Below are 12,837 nucleotides of genomic sequence, written 5' to 3'. Positions count from 1 at the left end.
TAACTCGGTATTTTTATACGCAAAATTCATTGTTGTGTAAAACATTGGTTTTTTTCCTACAGCTTGATTAATCTAGTTTTTTTGGGGGGGATTTAGTTTATAAACACAGTTCATACTGGACCAAAAATAGACTTTAGGCTTTCATTATGTAGTTAGGCCTAAATTTCAGCACAGGACTAGAAAAACAAAACTGAATTCAGTAGGGCTACTCCCAGGCTTAGCAATTACAGGTACATCTTGACCCTGAAGAGTCAGGATTTAAATCTTTTGAGTCTTGTAAACACAGACATGCTCAATTGTATTTTCATGTGCAATCTCATGGTATTGCAGCTAAGGACTTGCTTAAGATGCTGAATTGGGAAGGAACTGACACTGTAGTGTAGTAGTGTACTAGCATTACAGAGCTGTTCCTATTTGTAAAAAATTTGTAGAGAATGTTTGGGGAACTAACTTCTGATAAAGTTATGACTTTACCTTGGGTAATGAGTAAAACTGTCACTTAACATGCACTTTAGGATGCCCTCTTTTTCAGTGAGAAGGATGCTGTTATCTTTGAATGTTACAAAAGATGAATTTTGTAATAATGCTGTCAAATATTTAGCACTAAGTATTTCACATGAGTATGTTGCACATTTCAATAAAAGTTTCTATTTTCTTAAGTTCGGTTGTTTTGGGGTTTTTCTGGTTTGTTTTTTTTTTTTGTTTGTTTGTTTTTTTTTTTTTGTAATGTAACCCATACTCGCAGAATGTATGTCTGCATTCACAAGAGATCTGTAATTCAGGATGCAGGCCGTATTTAGCAGGGGGCCGCTTGCACAGTGCCAAGGACAGCATCTAGGCTGAAATGGAGGACAATAGTGGTGATTTGCCCTGTGATGAAAGGCGTTTGTTACAAGCCTGAGTGGACTGAGCTGTGCTGGGAAGAAGACAGTTCAAATACCTTGTGCTGTTTGGATGACAGCCGCTACGAAAGACACAGCCACCCATAAATATCTGAGGACAAAAAAAGATTATCTTCTGTCATGGTAAATAAGAGAGAAAAGCCAGTCTATTTAGAAGACCGAAAAGAAGCAGCTTCTCAAGCTCATCTCCCCTCCCGAGGCTCAGTGCAAACTCTGGTACCAGACAACGCGAAATCGAGCTTTTCACAGTATTTTGGCTGGGTTTGAAGGGAGGCTTAGTCTTTTACCCCTCACTTTGCCTTTTTTTTTTTTGTTCTCTGCACAATGAGGTGGGGCGAGGGTGCCCAGGAGCAACACCGCAGCGAGATGCTGTGTGTGTCACCCCCGGGGCTGCTGTGCTCTGTATGTGTGTGTCTTACCTGGGGCTGCTGTGTTTTGTGTGTGTCACCCCCGAGGCCGCTGTGCTGTGCGTGTGTGATCCCCGGGGTTGTTGCCGGGCTCTGTCACCCCCGCCGCGACCCGGGCGAGGGCTGAGCCGCGCCGCGGTGAATCCACCAGGCATCTCCCGTTCGCCTCCCAGCTCTGTGCGGCTCCTACCGTGCCTGTCGGAGGAGCACCGGCCCTTGGTCCATTCATGCACCAAAAACAGGGAAGGATGGACAGCGCTCGCAGCACACCCCTGCCCCGTCATAGTTCCCATGCTTTTCCCTCCTTCCTTCTCCGGCAGGTGGGACAAACCCCCCGCCCCTTCTGCACCACAAGCCGCCGTTGCTCTCTCCGGCCGCCGAAGGACCTGCTGGGCCGGGGCCGTCACGCTCGGGCAACCCGAGGTAATATTCCTTACAGCAGACTAAAAACCCCACAGTAAAACCTCTGGCAGGGCTCGGCACGGCGGGGCTCGGCACGGCGCCCTCAGCCCGCCTGGCGCTGCCAAGCAGGAAATCCCTGGATCCCCGCGCCCGCCGCCGCCGCCAGGGGGCGCCGCTGTGACTGGCGTAGCGCGGCCGCTTCAAAGCGGGCGGTGGCGGGAGGCGGTGGTTTAATGGCGCCCGCCCCGCCGCGGGCGCGCCCGCCCTCGCCCGCCCTCCTCCTCCGCCCCCGCCGCAGAAAAGCCCGGGAGCGGCACCCGCCGCGCACACTCCGGCTCCGCGGGGGGTGGAGACCATGGGTGGGGCGGCGGCGCCCTGCTGCGGCTCCGCGGGATAGCGCGGGACAGCGCCGCGCACCGCCCGCGGGCCGACCCGCGCCGGCAGCGGCACGGTAAGGGCGGGCGGGGGAGCCGGCGCGGCGGGAGTGGGGCGCCCGGCTGGGGTGGGAGAGCCTCCCGGGGCAGCAGGGGCACCTCCCGGGGCGGTGGGGGTGCTGTCGTTCTCCCCGGCGGGGCGGCTGGAGGCGGTGCCGGACCGCGCAGGGCACCCCCGGCCCCTTACGTAAAGGGCTGTGCTGGGCGCTCCCCGCGGCGGGGGTGCCGCAGGCAGCGGCGGCGTTATCCCGCTCTCGGAGCCCCTGGGCGGTGTGTGGGGAGCGGCGCCTGGCCGCGGGCAGGGCATGGCGGGGCGCGGGCTGCTGGCGGAGCGCTGCGGAGGGTTCGCAGTGACAGCGGCTCCGCGGAGCCCCGTGTGCTCTTCCCGGTGGTTTCCGTAAAGGAGGTGAAGCGTCTCGGAAGAGCTCCGCGCCCTGGACCGCGGTGGCCGCTCTTGCGGGGAGCAGGAAATTAAGTATAGGGGTGTGTGAAGTGCCATGCCCTGCCGGTGTTCTCGGATACAAGCGAGGTGTGCGGCGTGGGGAGAAATCGGTTCGTTTGGGTTTCAGGGGTGGAAAAAGTAGGAGTAAGTCTCGCTTTTTCCTTCTCTCGCTGAGCTGTGATGTTACCGTTGACTTTTTTGAGGTGTTGGAAGTAACCATAGGTACGATAATGAGGTTGCCTCCCACGCCCTGGATTGCCAATGTCCTTTTGAATCAAGGGTATATTGTTCCTGAAAAGATCAGGCCCTGCATCATGTGTTTATGGCTTCTATAGAACTGGAACAGGGAGTGTCAACGGGGCAGGCTGATGGAAGAAGATACAAGCTGTTTGTATTTTTGCTGTATTCTTGGAAATACTGTCGCTTCTGCACTGGAACATAATATTCCCTGTTCTGCAACAGACATAAATGATGATTTATAAATAGATCCGTTTGTTTATATTGTTCCCCGTGTAGCCAAACAACTGTTTACATTGTGAAATGGCTTGCTTCATTTCACATTAGCTTATCAGTGCTGACCCAGGAGTGGCTACAGCTGAAGCTGCATGTTCTTGGGCAGAGTGCTACCGGAGAGATTACATCAGTAGTTTAAACTTCTGGTGGCCTGACCTAGTGTGTGCTTCTCTTACAAGCATCAGATGTAGTGAAGGGGTGGTTTGGGGTGGGGGGGAGGGGTGTCCTGAGGGGCAGACTTGTGCATTTAAAGAAAATGCTTTGTTTATACTTGGAAGGGACTTCACAGTGTGGGAGAACTTAAATTGCTTTTTCCTGGTAGTGGGGCATCAGTCAAAGTGACCTGACTTGAAGTTTGTTAAATGCCCAAAAGAAACAAGATCAAGTGAGAAGAATGGTGATGGGAGAGAGAAATAATTCCTTTTGTTTAGGAGTTGCTTGAAAAAGACAGGATTTCCCCCACCCCCGCCCTCGGGAAGAAGTTTTATTTCTTTACTCCCCTCCCCCTTTCCCTGGCTATCATGTCTCATTATCCTCTTGAGCAATCTGTGTATTATGAGGGGGGGAAACTGTGATTGAAATACTAGTACAATGATGGGTGTTTGTTTGATAAAACTACTTTGAATGAGCCATCCTTTATGTAAAGCAGAGTTAACTTCTAAATCTCCTTAATTCATATTGTAGGACCTGCTAGATAAAATCATGTGTTTATTATCTGCAGTTATTGAAGATTTTTGCCCTTGAATCACAGTATTATGTTATCTTCACTTACTGTCTGAATTTTGCTTATTTTAGTATTTTAAGGCAGTAATTTGTTGAGGAGAAAAAGACTATATTTGCTTAACTCCTCTTGCTTCTAATGTGTTGCTCTTGTTTTTTTACCCCCGTTTTACATTCCAAGTCTGTCACGTTTCATGTGAGGTTTTTTAATAACTTCTTACAGCTTTTCTTTTAGTGAAGCCAGAGGACAAGGCTGCTGTCTTAAAAATGAGTTTTGGCTGCAGTGTCATAGAGTGGGTATGAATGGCTTCAGTGTATCTGCTGTATTTACAAGTGTGCTCTCATAGGCTGGCAGAAAACTCTTGTTTGCCCTCCCAGTGCTGATTCAGGGAAAAATAATAGCTCTGATCATCCCACAGCTTGGTCTGCAAATGTAGACCCTTTCTCTCCTGGAGACCTGATGCAGCAGGGGAGTTGGAACCTGTTACGTTGATTGCCGTGCTTCCTGTGGAGTGGTATCAATAGTTACACCTTGAGTTAGCGGTCTATGGTTCGATTAGAAACCTTTTTATATCCTGAGTTACAAAAAGGAAACTGAAAACAATTACAAACGAATCCACCACTCTGTTTCAATGGTTTAGTGATTCTGCCAAGTCTTAGGCTGCAGTCAGCTGTTCTTATTATAAGGCAGGATCCTTTTCTGTTTTGCTTTGCAGAAATGAGCTCATAAAATTAATCTTTCCCTGACCTTTTGAAGGAGATCAGACAAAAAGATCATAATGATAACGTCTGTTTTCCAGTTCTGATGGCTGGGAGGAGCTGTTGAAAATATACTTGCTCCTCTGGCTGTCTGCTGCAAAGTGATAGGAATGTTTTTTATACTTCCTAATCAAATGGTGTCAGAAACGCTTACAGTTTTTCTGCATATGCAGTCAGCAAATTCTGGAGCTGACAGTGCTAATACAAAGTGGGTTTTTAAATAGCTCGATTGTTTGATGGGGCATTTATAGTGGTGACACCGTAAGTGTCCTTTCTCAAAAAGTCTGAAGAAAATGAGGAACAGAGTAAGTGAACCAATATGTCTGATAACTTCATTTACTGTGATGAAAAAAATTCCCACCAGATGGTTCTAGGCTTGGCATGACAATGTTGCTGCCTTCTTCTAGGATCATTTCAACTTTTCATTCAAAGAATAACAAGTGAGTGGTAGCTTTTTGCATTAAAGTACCTTGCTGTTATCCTACAAGTATCACTATGACAGTTTAATACAACTACTTCCTGTTTATATTGAATGGAAGTGACTTATGATTGAAGAAATGCACTAAAACTTACTTAATATAACCTTTTCCTTCTGTATGATATCCAAAGGATTGTCTGAAATACTTGGGAATGAAGATGGGTCTTTCAGGTTGTCTGAAAAATAAGATTCTAACTCACCAGGTTCAGGCACAATTTTTTTCACTACATAAAAACGTTTAGCTTTGTTCGCACTGAGCGCTGCTTTGCTTGTGAGCAGCCAGATTCAATAGTTTTGGAGTCTTTATGTTTATTCTTGAGTTTTACTTGGAAATTTTACTGACTGTTCTGTTTTTGCTGTAGTATTGGGTTATTTCCTGTTATAAAACTCCACTACAAACTACAAGCTATGAAAGCTATTGCTGTGGTTCTTGGAGACAGTTTCAGCTGAACTGCCTTCATCTCAACTCCAGTCTCTAATAAATAGGTCATATACATCATAAGAATTGTATAATACCTGGCAACTGCTGTACACATTCAGCCCTTGTGGAGGACTCTTAGCTAGTGGAGGTCTCTTAGCTAGTGAGGAATATGAAGATGAAATTAGGAAAGTACATTAAGGCCAAAATTCAGTATTAGCCCACCATAATCTGGTACGTGATCAGCTTCTTCCTATTCTTATTATTTCTGCTATTGCTGTTTAACAGTTGATTTACTTCGTGTTTGATTGCTGGTAAGACTCTATGCAGATTTCATAATCTCACAGATATTTATTTCCTTTTGTATATATAGCTATGTATATGTATACATAAAACATGCTATATGTGTTATTTTGTTATGTAATGTTTTATATATATATATAAAAACAAATATTTCTTACTCTTAAACTTCTCTAAACAGCATCTAATAGGGGACAGATCTGGCAGAATTGTAAAAAGTGATTGCATTCTGTCCCACTCACCCTGAATACTTCCAATGGTGGGGGGTTGGACTAGATGATCTTTAAATGTCCCCTTCTAACTCAAACCATTCTGTGAGGAACCTGAGACTATTTCAGTTTTGTGGTATTTAAGAGGATCTTTCTGATGGATCAGTCTTTCTGTTCTTACCATAGGTATGCTGGTAGTTGGCTGCTGAAGCTACACATGCAGCATGATCCCTGGAGTAACTCGGGATGGTGGATCTGCTGTGTCCCTGGGCCTGTAGTACAGCCAGATGCTCTTGCTTGAAGGACTTCTGGGAAGTGCCCGGATGTTGCCAGTTCCTACGGAGTGTTACAGGCCCTCCCAGGAGGATTTCACACAGTTTTCAGTCAGGGCTATCTCCCTGCAGTGACCATAAAGGGTAGCTGTGGTGGTGTGGGTGAGCAGAGCCTATTCCTTGCCCAAATGCTGCCTCCCTGGGGTGACAGAAAGGGTCTTGCTATATTGCTTAAAGCAACTGTATTTTTCTGGGCCTGATGCTTTGGACAACGTTTGTCCTCTTAGGAGGAACATGAATGTCATTTAACTCTGGTTTTCCTTCTATTGCTGCTTAAGGGAACAGTTTTCCCCTTCATCTCTCTATACCCGTATTAAGAAATACATCCATCCAGACAGAATGAGAGCGATGCTCTGTGACTTGTGCAGTCAGGCTTATGTCTCCAGCACAGTCTGCAAATTCAAGACTAAGCTATGTGCAGTCAGTGTATGTATATTTTTAGCCTGGTTTTCTGAGAAAATAGAGATTGCATGCAACTCTTCCCGTGAATGTCTGACTTTCCCTCTTGTTCTTGTCTTCTGAATCTTTTGAACTATTCCAGTTGCATTTTTGAGAGAGTAGAAGCTTATCTCCAATAAACCTAGTTTTCTGGCAGTAGGTAGCCTCAGCAGATGGAAAGATGCCTGCTGAAGGAGAGATTGAAGTCTGAGCTCTTTCTACAAATTTGACACACATTCCTAGGAAACTGGATTTTACTGGCTCAGTTGCTTACAAATCATCTTACATTGTGCTCCTATTTTTTACATTGTCTCAAATTAGACTGTTACTTCCTTTTTGGTTATTTTTGCAACAGTTCTGAATATGGAAGAATTGCAAGTGTTTAGTCTTTAGCCCCAAGTAGCTTTATAATGTGGCAAAAAGTTCATGATAAGAAAGGAAAGGTTCTTTGTTTTTTTTAAAACATTTTATTACTGTTCTTCATACATGTTCTACTTATGCGAATTCTTATTTTGAAATGATTATTTTAACTCTTATCTTTTATTAATTTTGCCTTGTAGTAGCAATTTTTTAGGCACCCAGAAACTTTTAGGATTCTTATGTTGTATTGTATGAAGATTGTTCCCCCGGTGGAACATAACTTGATAGGACACAAACTGAAACAGTTTAGTCTTATTTCTGTATTTCTCCTCGGTATTTGTTTTGTGTAAACGGACCCTGTGTGACCCTTTCAGTTAGCTGATAACTTTTGCACTCTAGTATCTGTTGAATACATCTTATGGTCTTTTGTCTTGTCATGGTGACCTGATTAATGTTGGACCATCATCTTCCTTCATGAATAATGTATTTCTTGTCATGCAGTTGGAACTTAGAGGAGAAAACACCTACGCCTACTTTCTTTAGATTTATTATGCATTACTTTTACCTTTGATGTGTACTGTCCTTACTTTTGTGGAAAAAGTGCTGACCAAAGGTACATGATGAGGATGTGGAAGGTGTCTTAGATTTGTGTAAAGGCAGACCATATTTAAATTTAAAAAAACCCCAAACCATACCTTTTAGTAAAGCTTTTCAATTTTTTCATTGTCTTTCTGATATTTGTTGACATCTTAGATTTTTGAAAGGTTTGTAGGTGACATTTCTCTCTACTTTAAATTACTAGGTTATGCTTGTGTCTATTACTCTTTCCTAGTTGTGTATGTGTGTCTTGCTGTCTAGCAAAGATGTAGTGACAACATTCACTAGGCCTCACTAGCTGTAGCTGGAAAGCTGGGAGAGGTAGGATAACCACGGTCACAACAGCAGGATGCTCTTGCTAGCTCAGGTGAGCCATTGGTGCCCATCGCAAGTTTGGTCTCAGCTGATCCTTAGGACCAGATTTGGAACCTGCTGGGCTCTTGCTTGCACCTAAGACCAAGCTGAGGTCATTAGCTTTGTGCCTCAGAAGTAGCAGGTAAAACAGACCAGTCAGCTCTTCCTGTTAATGACTGAGAAATGAACTGTGTACAGGCTGTTAAGCACATTGTGGTGGTGAACCTTGTAGTTGCTACATGAATTGAAACCAACCACTTCCTAAGGTTGCAGTATCTATTATCTTATCTACACCTCTGATTATAAGCAGTTAAAAACCTTTTAGGTTTGTGGATGTTCATCTATTCTTACTCACCTGCAGGGTGTAAGTTTATCTCAAGGCTACAAGCTTGTTTGTTTGTCTTTATCTTGTGATGTGGCAGCCCCTGGCCTTGGGAAAGGTTACTCTAGGAATATTTGTGCCATGTGGAGCTTGCACTAAGCAGTGCTGCTGACCCTGGCACCTCTCCATGCTGTTGTTGGCTCCCTGCATTGATTGTGCCCTGTACTTTGGATCCTTTTGGCTCTGAGGGAGCTATTCTCTACAGTGTGAGTTTATCCTTCTCTCTACTGTAGTTTCTCACATCCACTGCTTGTTGGAGCAGACACTGCTGCTGTCAGTGGGCATCAGCTATGGCTGTGTTCAGAATATGTAACCTCCTGTTATCTCCTTTCTTCCATGATGTGGTGTCCCACTAGGGCAGCAGCACTGGCCGCTTACTTTGCATGGATTTATGTCTGAAAAACATTCTCAAATGTTTTACCCTTGACTGTTGTTGAGCATGAAACATAATAGTTCTTGGTTGTTTTACTGTCTATCCCCTTCATTAGGAGGGTAATAACCCACTTCTCTGTCTTCTGTTCTTTTGTTCCAGGTTGTCATTGTCTTTAAAAAAAAATAATCTCACTTCAGAGGGAGTAACAGGGTAATTCTGGCTTCAGTTCGTGTTACATATTTAGTCTAAAATTGAAGTGCGAGAAATTCATAGACGACTCATAAATCCAAAGAGTGTGATAGTCTTTTTAGCAAACTGTCAGTTCGTGCTAAATATTTGCATCAGTCAGTTAACATTTCCATTAGCTCCTCAAAAAGCTGAAGCTCACAGGTCTGAATGAAATCCAATATTTATGGCTGTGTTCCCTTGCTTTTCGATTTAGATTACTGTTATGAAGCTTTTTTTACAGTTACAGGTAAATGTATTTTCAGGGGCTGCTCTTTCTTGCAAAGTTCACTGTTTTGCTCTCTTGTCTGAAAGGTCTGCATGGGTTTTTTGGGGGGTTTCTTTGGTTTGGTTTTATTTCCTGTAGTCCATGATTCTACTGTAGTGGTCTCCAGACCAACATAGGCCTGTCCTTGTAACTTTCATTAATAGGAATTGGTTTTGGATGGGATGATTCAACACAGCTGCCAATATAAAGAACAGTCAAACTATTGTGCCCCCTCACTGTGCTAATAATAGTGATGTACCACTTTGCTGGCGGGCAATGCTACTGCCAGTGGCAGCTTCAGGAGGGATCACTAGAGGGGCAGCAGGGTCAGTCAGGATCTCTGCTTTTCCCCACTCACCTTAATATCTTTTGTCATGCACATTCATTTCTCACCCCATGAGACTGAACCATTCTTTTCATTGAAATAGCAGTATATTTTTACTGTGGTACCAACCAATTCTGATATTGAACTGTGGAAGAAGGGTAAAAGATGGTGCTATTTTTGGAGGGGAAAAAAAACACCACAAAACCTTCTGCAAAACAAAACAGTTTTTGTGCTATCCTAGGCAGTGTTACTAAAATTATAACCTGGAGAGTACCAGGGTAAAAAAAATATGTGCAGGTCAGGATGTCCTATCAAAGTCACCTCAATTAATGTGAAAATCCACTTTTCTCAATACCAAGAGAGCTTTCATATGATTCCCTTAACATGGGACTTATCCAGCCCTATTGGGTATGAAGAATTCACAGTATCTGGAGTTTTACATAAAGAGAGGAAATTGCTCTCCTCAAAAAAAAAAATCTCTAGAAAGAAACTTAAAACAAGTAGGCTTAAATGAAAGATTGTATGTATCTGAGCTCTTGTAATTGCTGAAAGACTGCAGGAGATTTGTATCTGACCATCAACAAATAGGTCTTCCTAGAAGTGTGTGGGAAATGCTCTTCATAGGAGCTGTAGATCTCGGTTTTGGTATTTCATGTTACCTAAAGTCAGTTGTCCAGCTGTTACAGTGCTTGTGTGGGAGAAAATCAGAGGTTACTCAACTATATCTCACCCAGACATTCATCAGAGCTTTGATTATTTTCATTCAGTGAAAATATGCAGAATCATATTACCTGAAAATGGTAAACTCTGTAACCAGATAATAAATAATTTAAAAGACTTATGTTTCTATTTTATATGGACATCTTATTTTTCAATATATGCATCAGGTAAAGCACATCATGTTTTGATGCATTTATTAAATGCTTGAGAGGGTCTTCTGTGATTGCATCATTATGTGCTTAGGGAGTCTAAGTGCCAAGTTCACTTTCTCTTTAATTGAGGTGGCTTCTGGCATTTAAAACTATTAAATATCTACAGTGATGGAAAGTCTACAGGGATCAGAAAAGATTCCCTCATTTAGTGGAGAATTTTTTTTCTGAATATACTCTTTTCGTATTCCTCTAAAACAAGTTGCATTTCATGACAATAATACAAAAAGCCTCCTCCAGTTTAATTTTTTTTTCTTCCTACTCAGCAACCATTCATTACATGGAAACAAGGAAATGAGGATATTTTGAAATGGGGCTACTCTGCCTGAATTATTTCCAAAAATACTTGCCAGTTTTAGATTTTGACATTTCCTATGGATGTTAAGGAATATAATGAAACTGTCAAAAGAAAGAAAATATATGAGCTACTCAGAAAAGAAAAATGTAAATACAGTGGCTTTCCTCTTGATGCAGTATACTTTGGCAGATGTCATCTGTTCTGGGGAAGTACCACGTATGCAAAGGATGCACGTGCAAAGAGTGTGGCTTTGGGGTAGTCTGTCCCAAAATGAACAGGTGATGGTACATCTTAAAACTGTTTGAACTCTTAATATGTGAAGGCTTGGTGTGCCTGTAAATGAATGAGCAGTGCTGTATGACAGAGAAGATATGAGTTATTCCAGAACCCTCTCAGAGGGTTGTCTGGTGTTAGCCATGGAGGCAGCCAGGCTGAATGGGCCTTTGGCAACTGTGGTGATATGAATTGTAGCATTGCATGCTATGCTGTCAAGGAGTACACAGAGAAGGGGCTGTGTGCCCTGTATACAGAGCTGTATTTTCCTTCATGACAATTCCTATTTGCATCTTTCCGATCTTCTTTCACACGCTGTCCCTGTGTTCTTCTATGTGTGTGGGGGGGTTGTTGGTTGGTTGAGTTGATTTTGAGGCTACATAGGAAACTTGAGGCAGAAAACCGAAGATAAATTGTGGGTCTAACTCCCTTTTCCATCCAAGAACCATAGTCCTCTCTTAACTGACAGAGTGCCTTTGGTAAATGTGCTGATACAACACAAGATATATGTATTGACAGTCACTGTACAACTCTGATCCAACAGACATAGGGAGGGTATCCCCCAAAGTTCTAGGTATACAGGGAGCATATGCTTTGGGATAATGCCATTGTATCAATTTCTTCTTGCTTCCTGTTTTGCCTTTGTTTTGGCTGTGCAACTCAACTGCCAGTCACAGTGATCAAACCATTGCCAAATAGTCCATCTGGCTTAGACTATGCAAAGTGCAGTTGTACCTCTGTTCACCTCTGTGCCTCTGTCCTGTGTTATGCAGCCACTTCATAGCCTGAAAGGAGTTGCCCCATATGTTTCTCTTTACCCAATCTGTCTCCTCTGGGCTCAGGTTTCAAGAGGGAATGTAGATGTTTCAGGACTGTAGGAATGTGAATGTAGGGTATTTAAAATGAAAATGTTCTTTTTTCCTTTTTTTCTTTCAACCAAATACTTTGTGTGTTTCAGTGTATCTGAGATGATCAGCAAATTCTTTGGTCCCTTTCTGATTGACTGTCAAAATGAGGTCAGGTTAAATCTGTGTCAAATTCTAGGTCAGACTGAACCTTAGACTATTGTTTAGCTTAATTTCTCTCTAGTGCTTAAAGTAAAAATAACTTTAAAAAATATTTGTAAATGGGGGAATTAAAAAATGGATTTATGTTCTTGTACACTTCTGAGGGATGGATAGAAAAGTTGCAAAATTTAGACTTGTTTTTATACCCCTTCACCCTTCCATCTCAATCATAGTAAAAATATTTTAATATTTTTTCTTAAGAAACTAGACTAGCCATGTGGAAAAAGCATTTTTTTCCTACACAGTTTTAATATTGTTCCAAGTGGTATGATATGCCTACCCCTCCCTTTTTATAGAAATCCATAGAATATTTTGTCAACTTTACTGCATTTAGAGTTCATCTGGAAGGCTTAGGAAAGCTTGTCCAGTGAGATAAATATGAAGTGCTGATTTCATTATGTTAACAGTAGGTTTTGATTTTTTTGTTCTTTACTGGAGAAGAAAAATATAGGGAAGGCATTTTCCATTCCAACTTTTTAATGAGCAGGTGTGTATGTGGGGGGGAGTTGTCTTCTCATGAAGGCTTAATTCTTGTGCTTTTCTATTACACATTTTAGTAAACCTGGCAGTTAAATCCAACCACTTCTTCTTAAAAGTCTGAAATGACAAGGCTTCTTTGGAAGTACATCCAA

General features: G+C 42.8%; 1 protein-coding gene across 4 annotated transcripts in view; it reads left to right on the top strand.

Moving 5' to 3' along the window:
* Positions 1–1,690: 1,690 nt before the first annotated feature.
* The window catches only part of RNF144A (ring finger protein 144A), a 67,131-nt gene continuing 55,984 nt past the window's right edge, over positions 1,691–12,837 (top strand). For 2 of the 4 annotated variants that reach the window (XM_027690218.1, XM_027690217.1), the window contains exon 1: positions 2,098–2,162. The gene's annotated coding sequence lies outside the window, so the exon portion shown is untranslated. Of the gene's footprint in view, positions 1,733–2,097; positions 2,163–12,837 lie in introns of those variants that run through there. The other 2 variants (XM_027690223.1, XM_027690222.1) reach the window with 2 other exon arrangements.

This window comes from Neopelma chrysocephalum, unplaced genomic scaffold (assembly GCF_003984885.1).
Source record: "Neopelma chrysocephalum unplaced genomic scaffold, ASM398488v2 Primary Assembly neopelma1_80b, whole genome shotgun sequence".
Lineage (NCBI taxonomy): Eukaryota > Metazoa > Chordata > Aves > Passeriformes > Pipridae > Neopelma > Neopelma chrysocephalum.
This window is presented reverse-complemented; position numbering and strand designations above follow the sequence as displayed.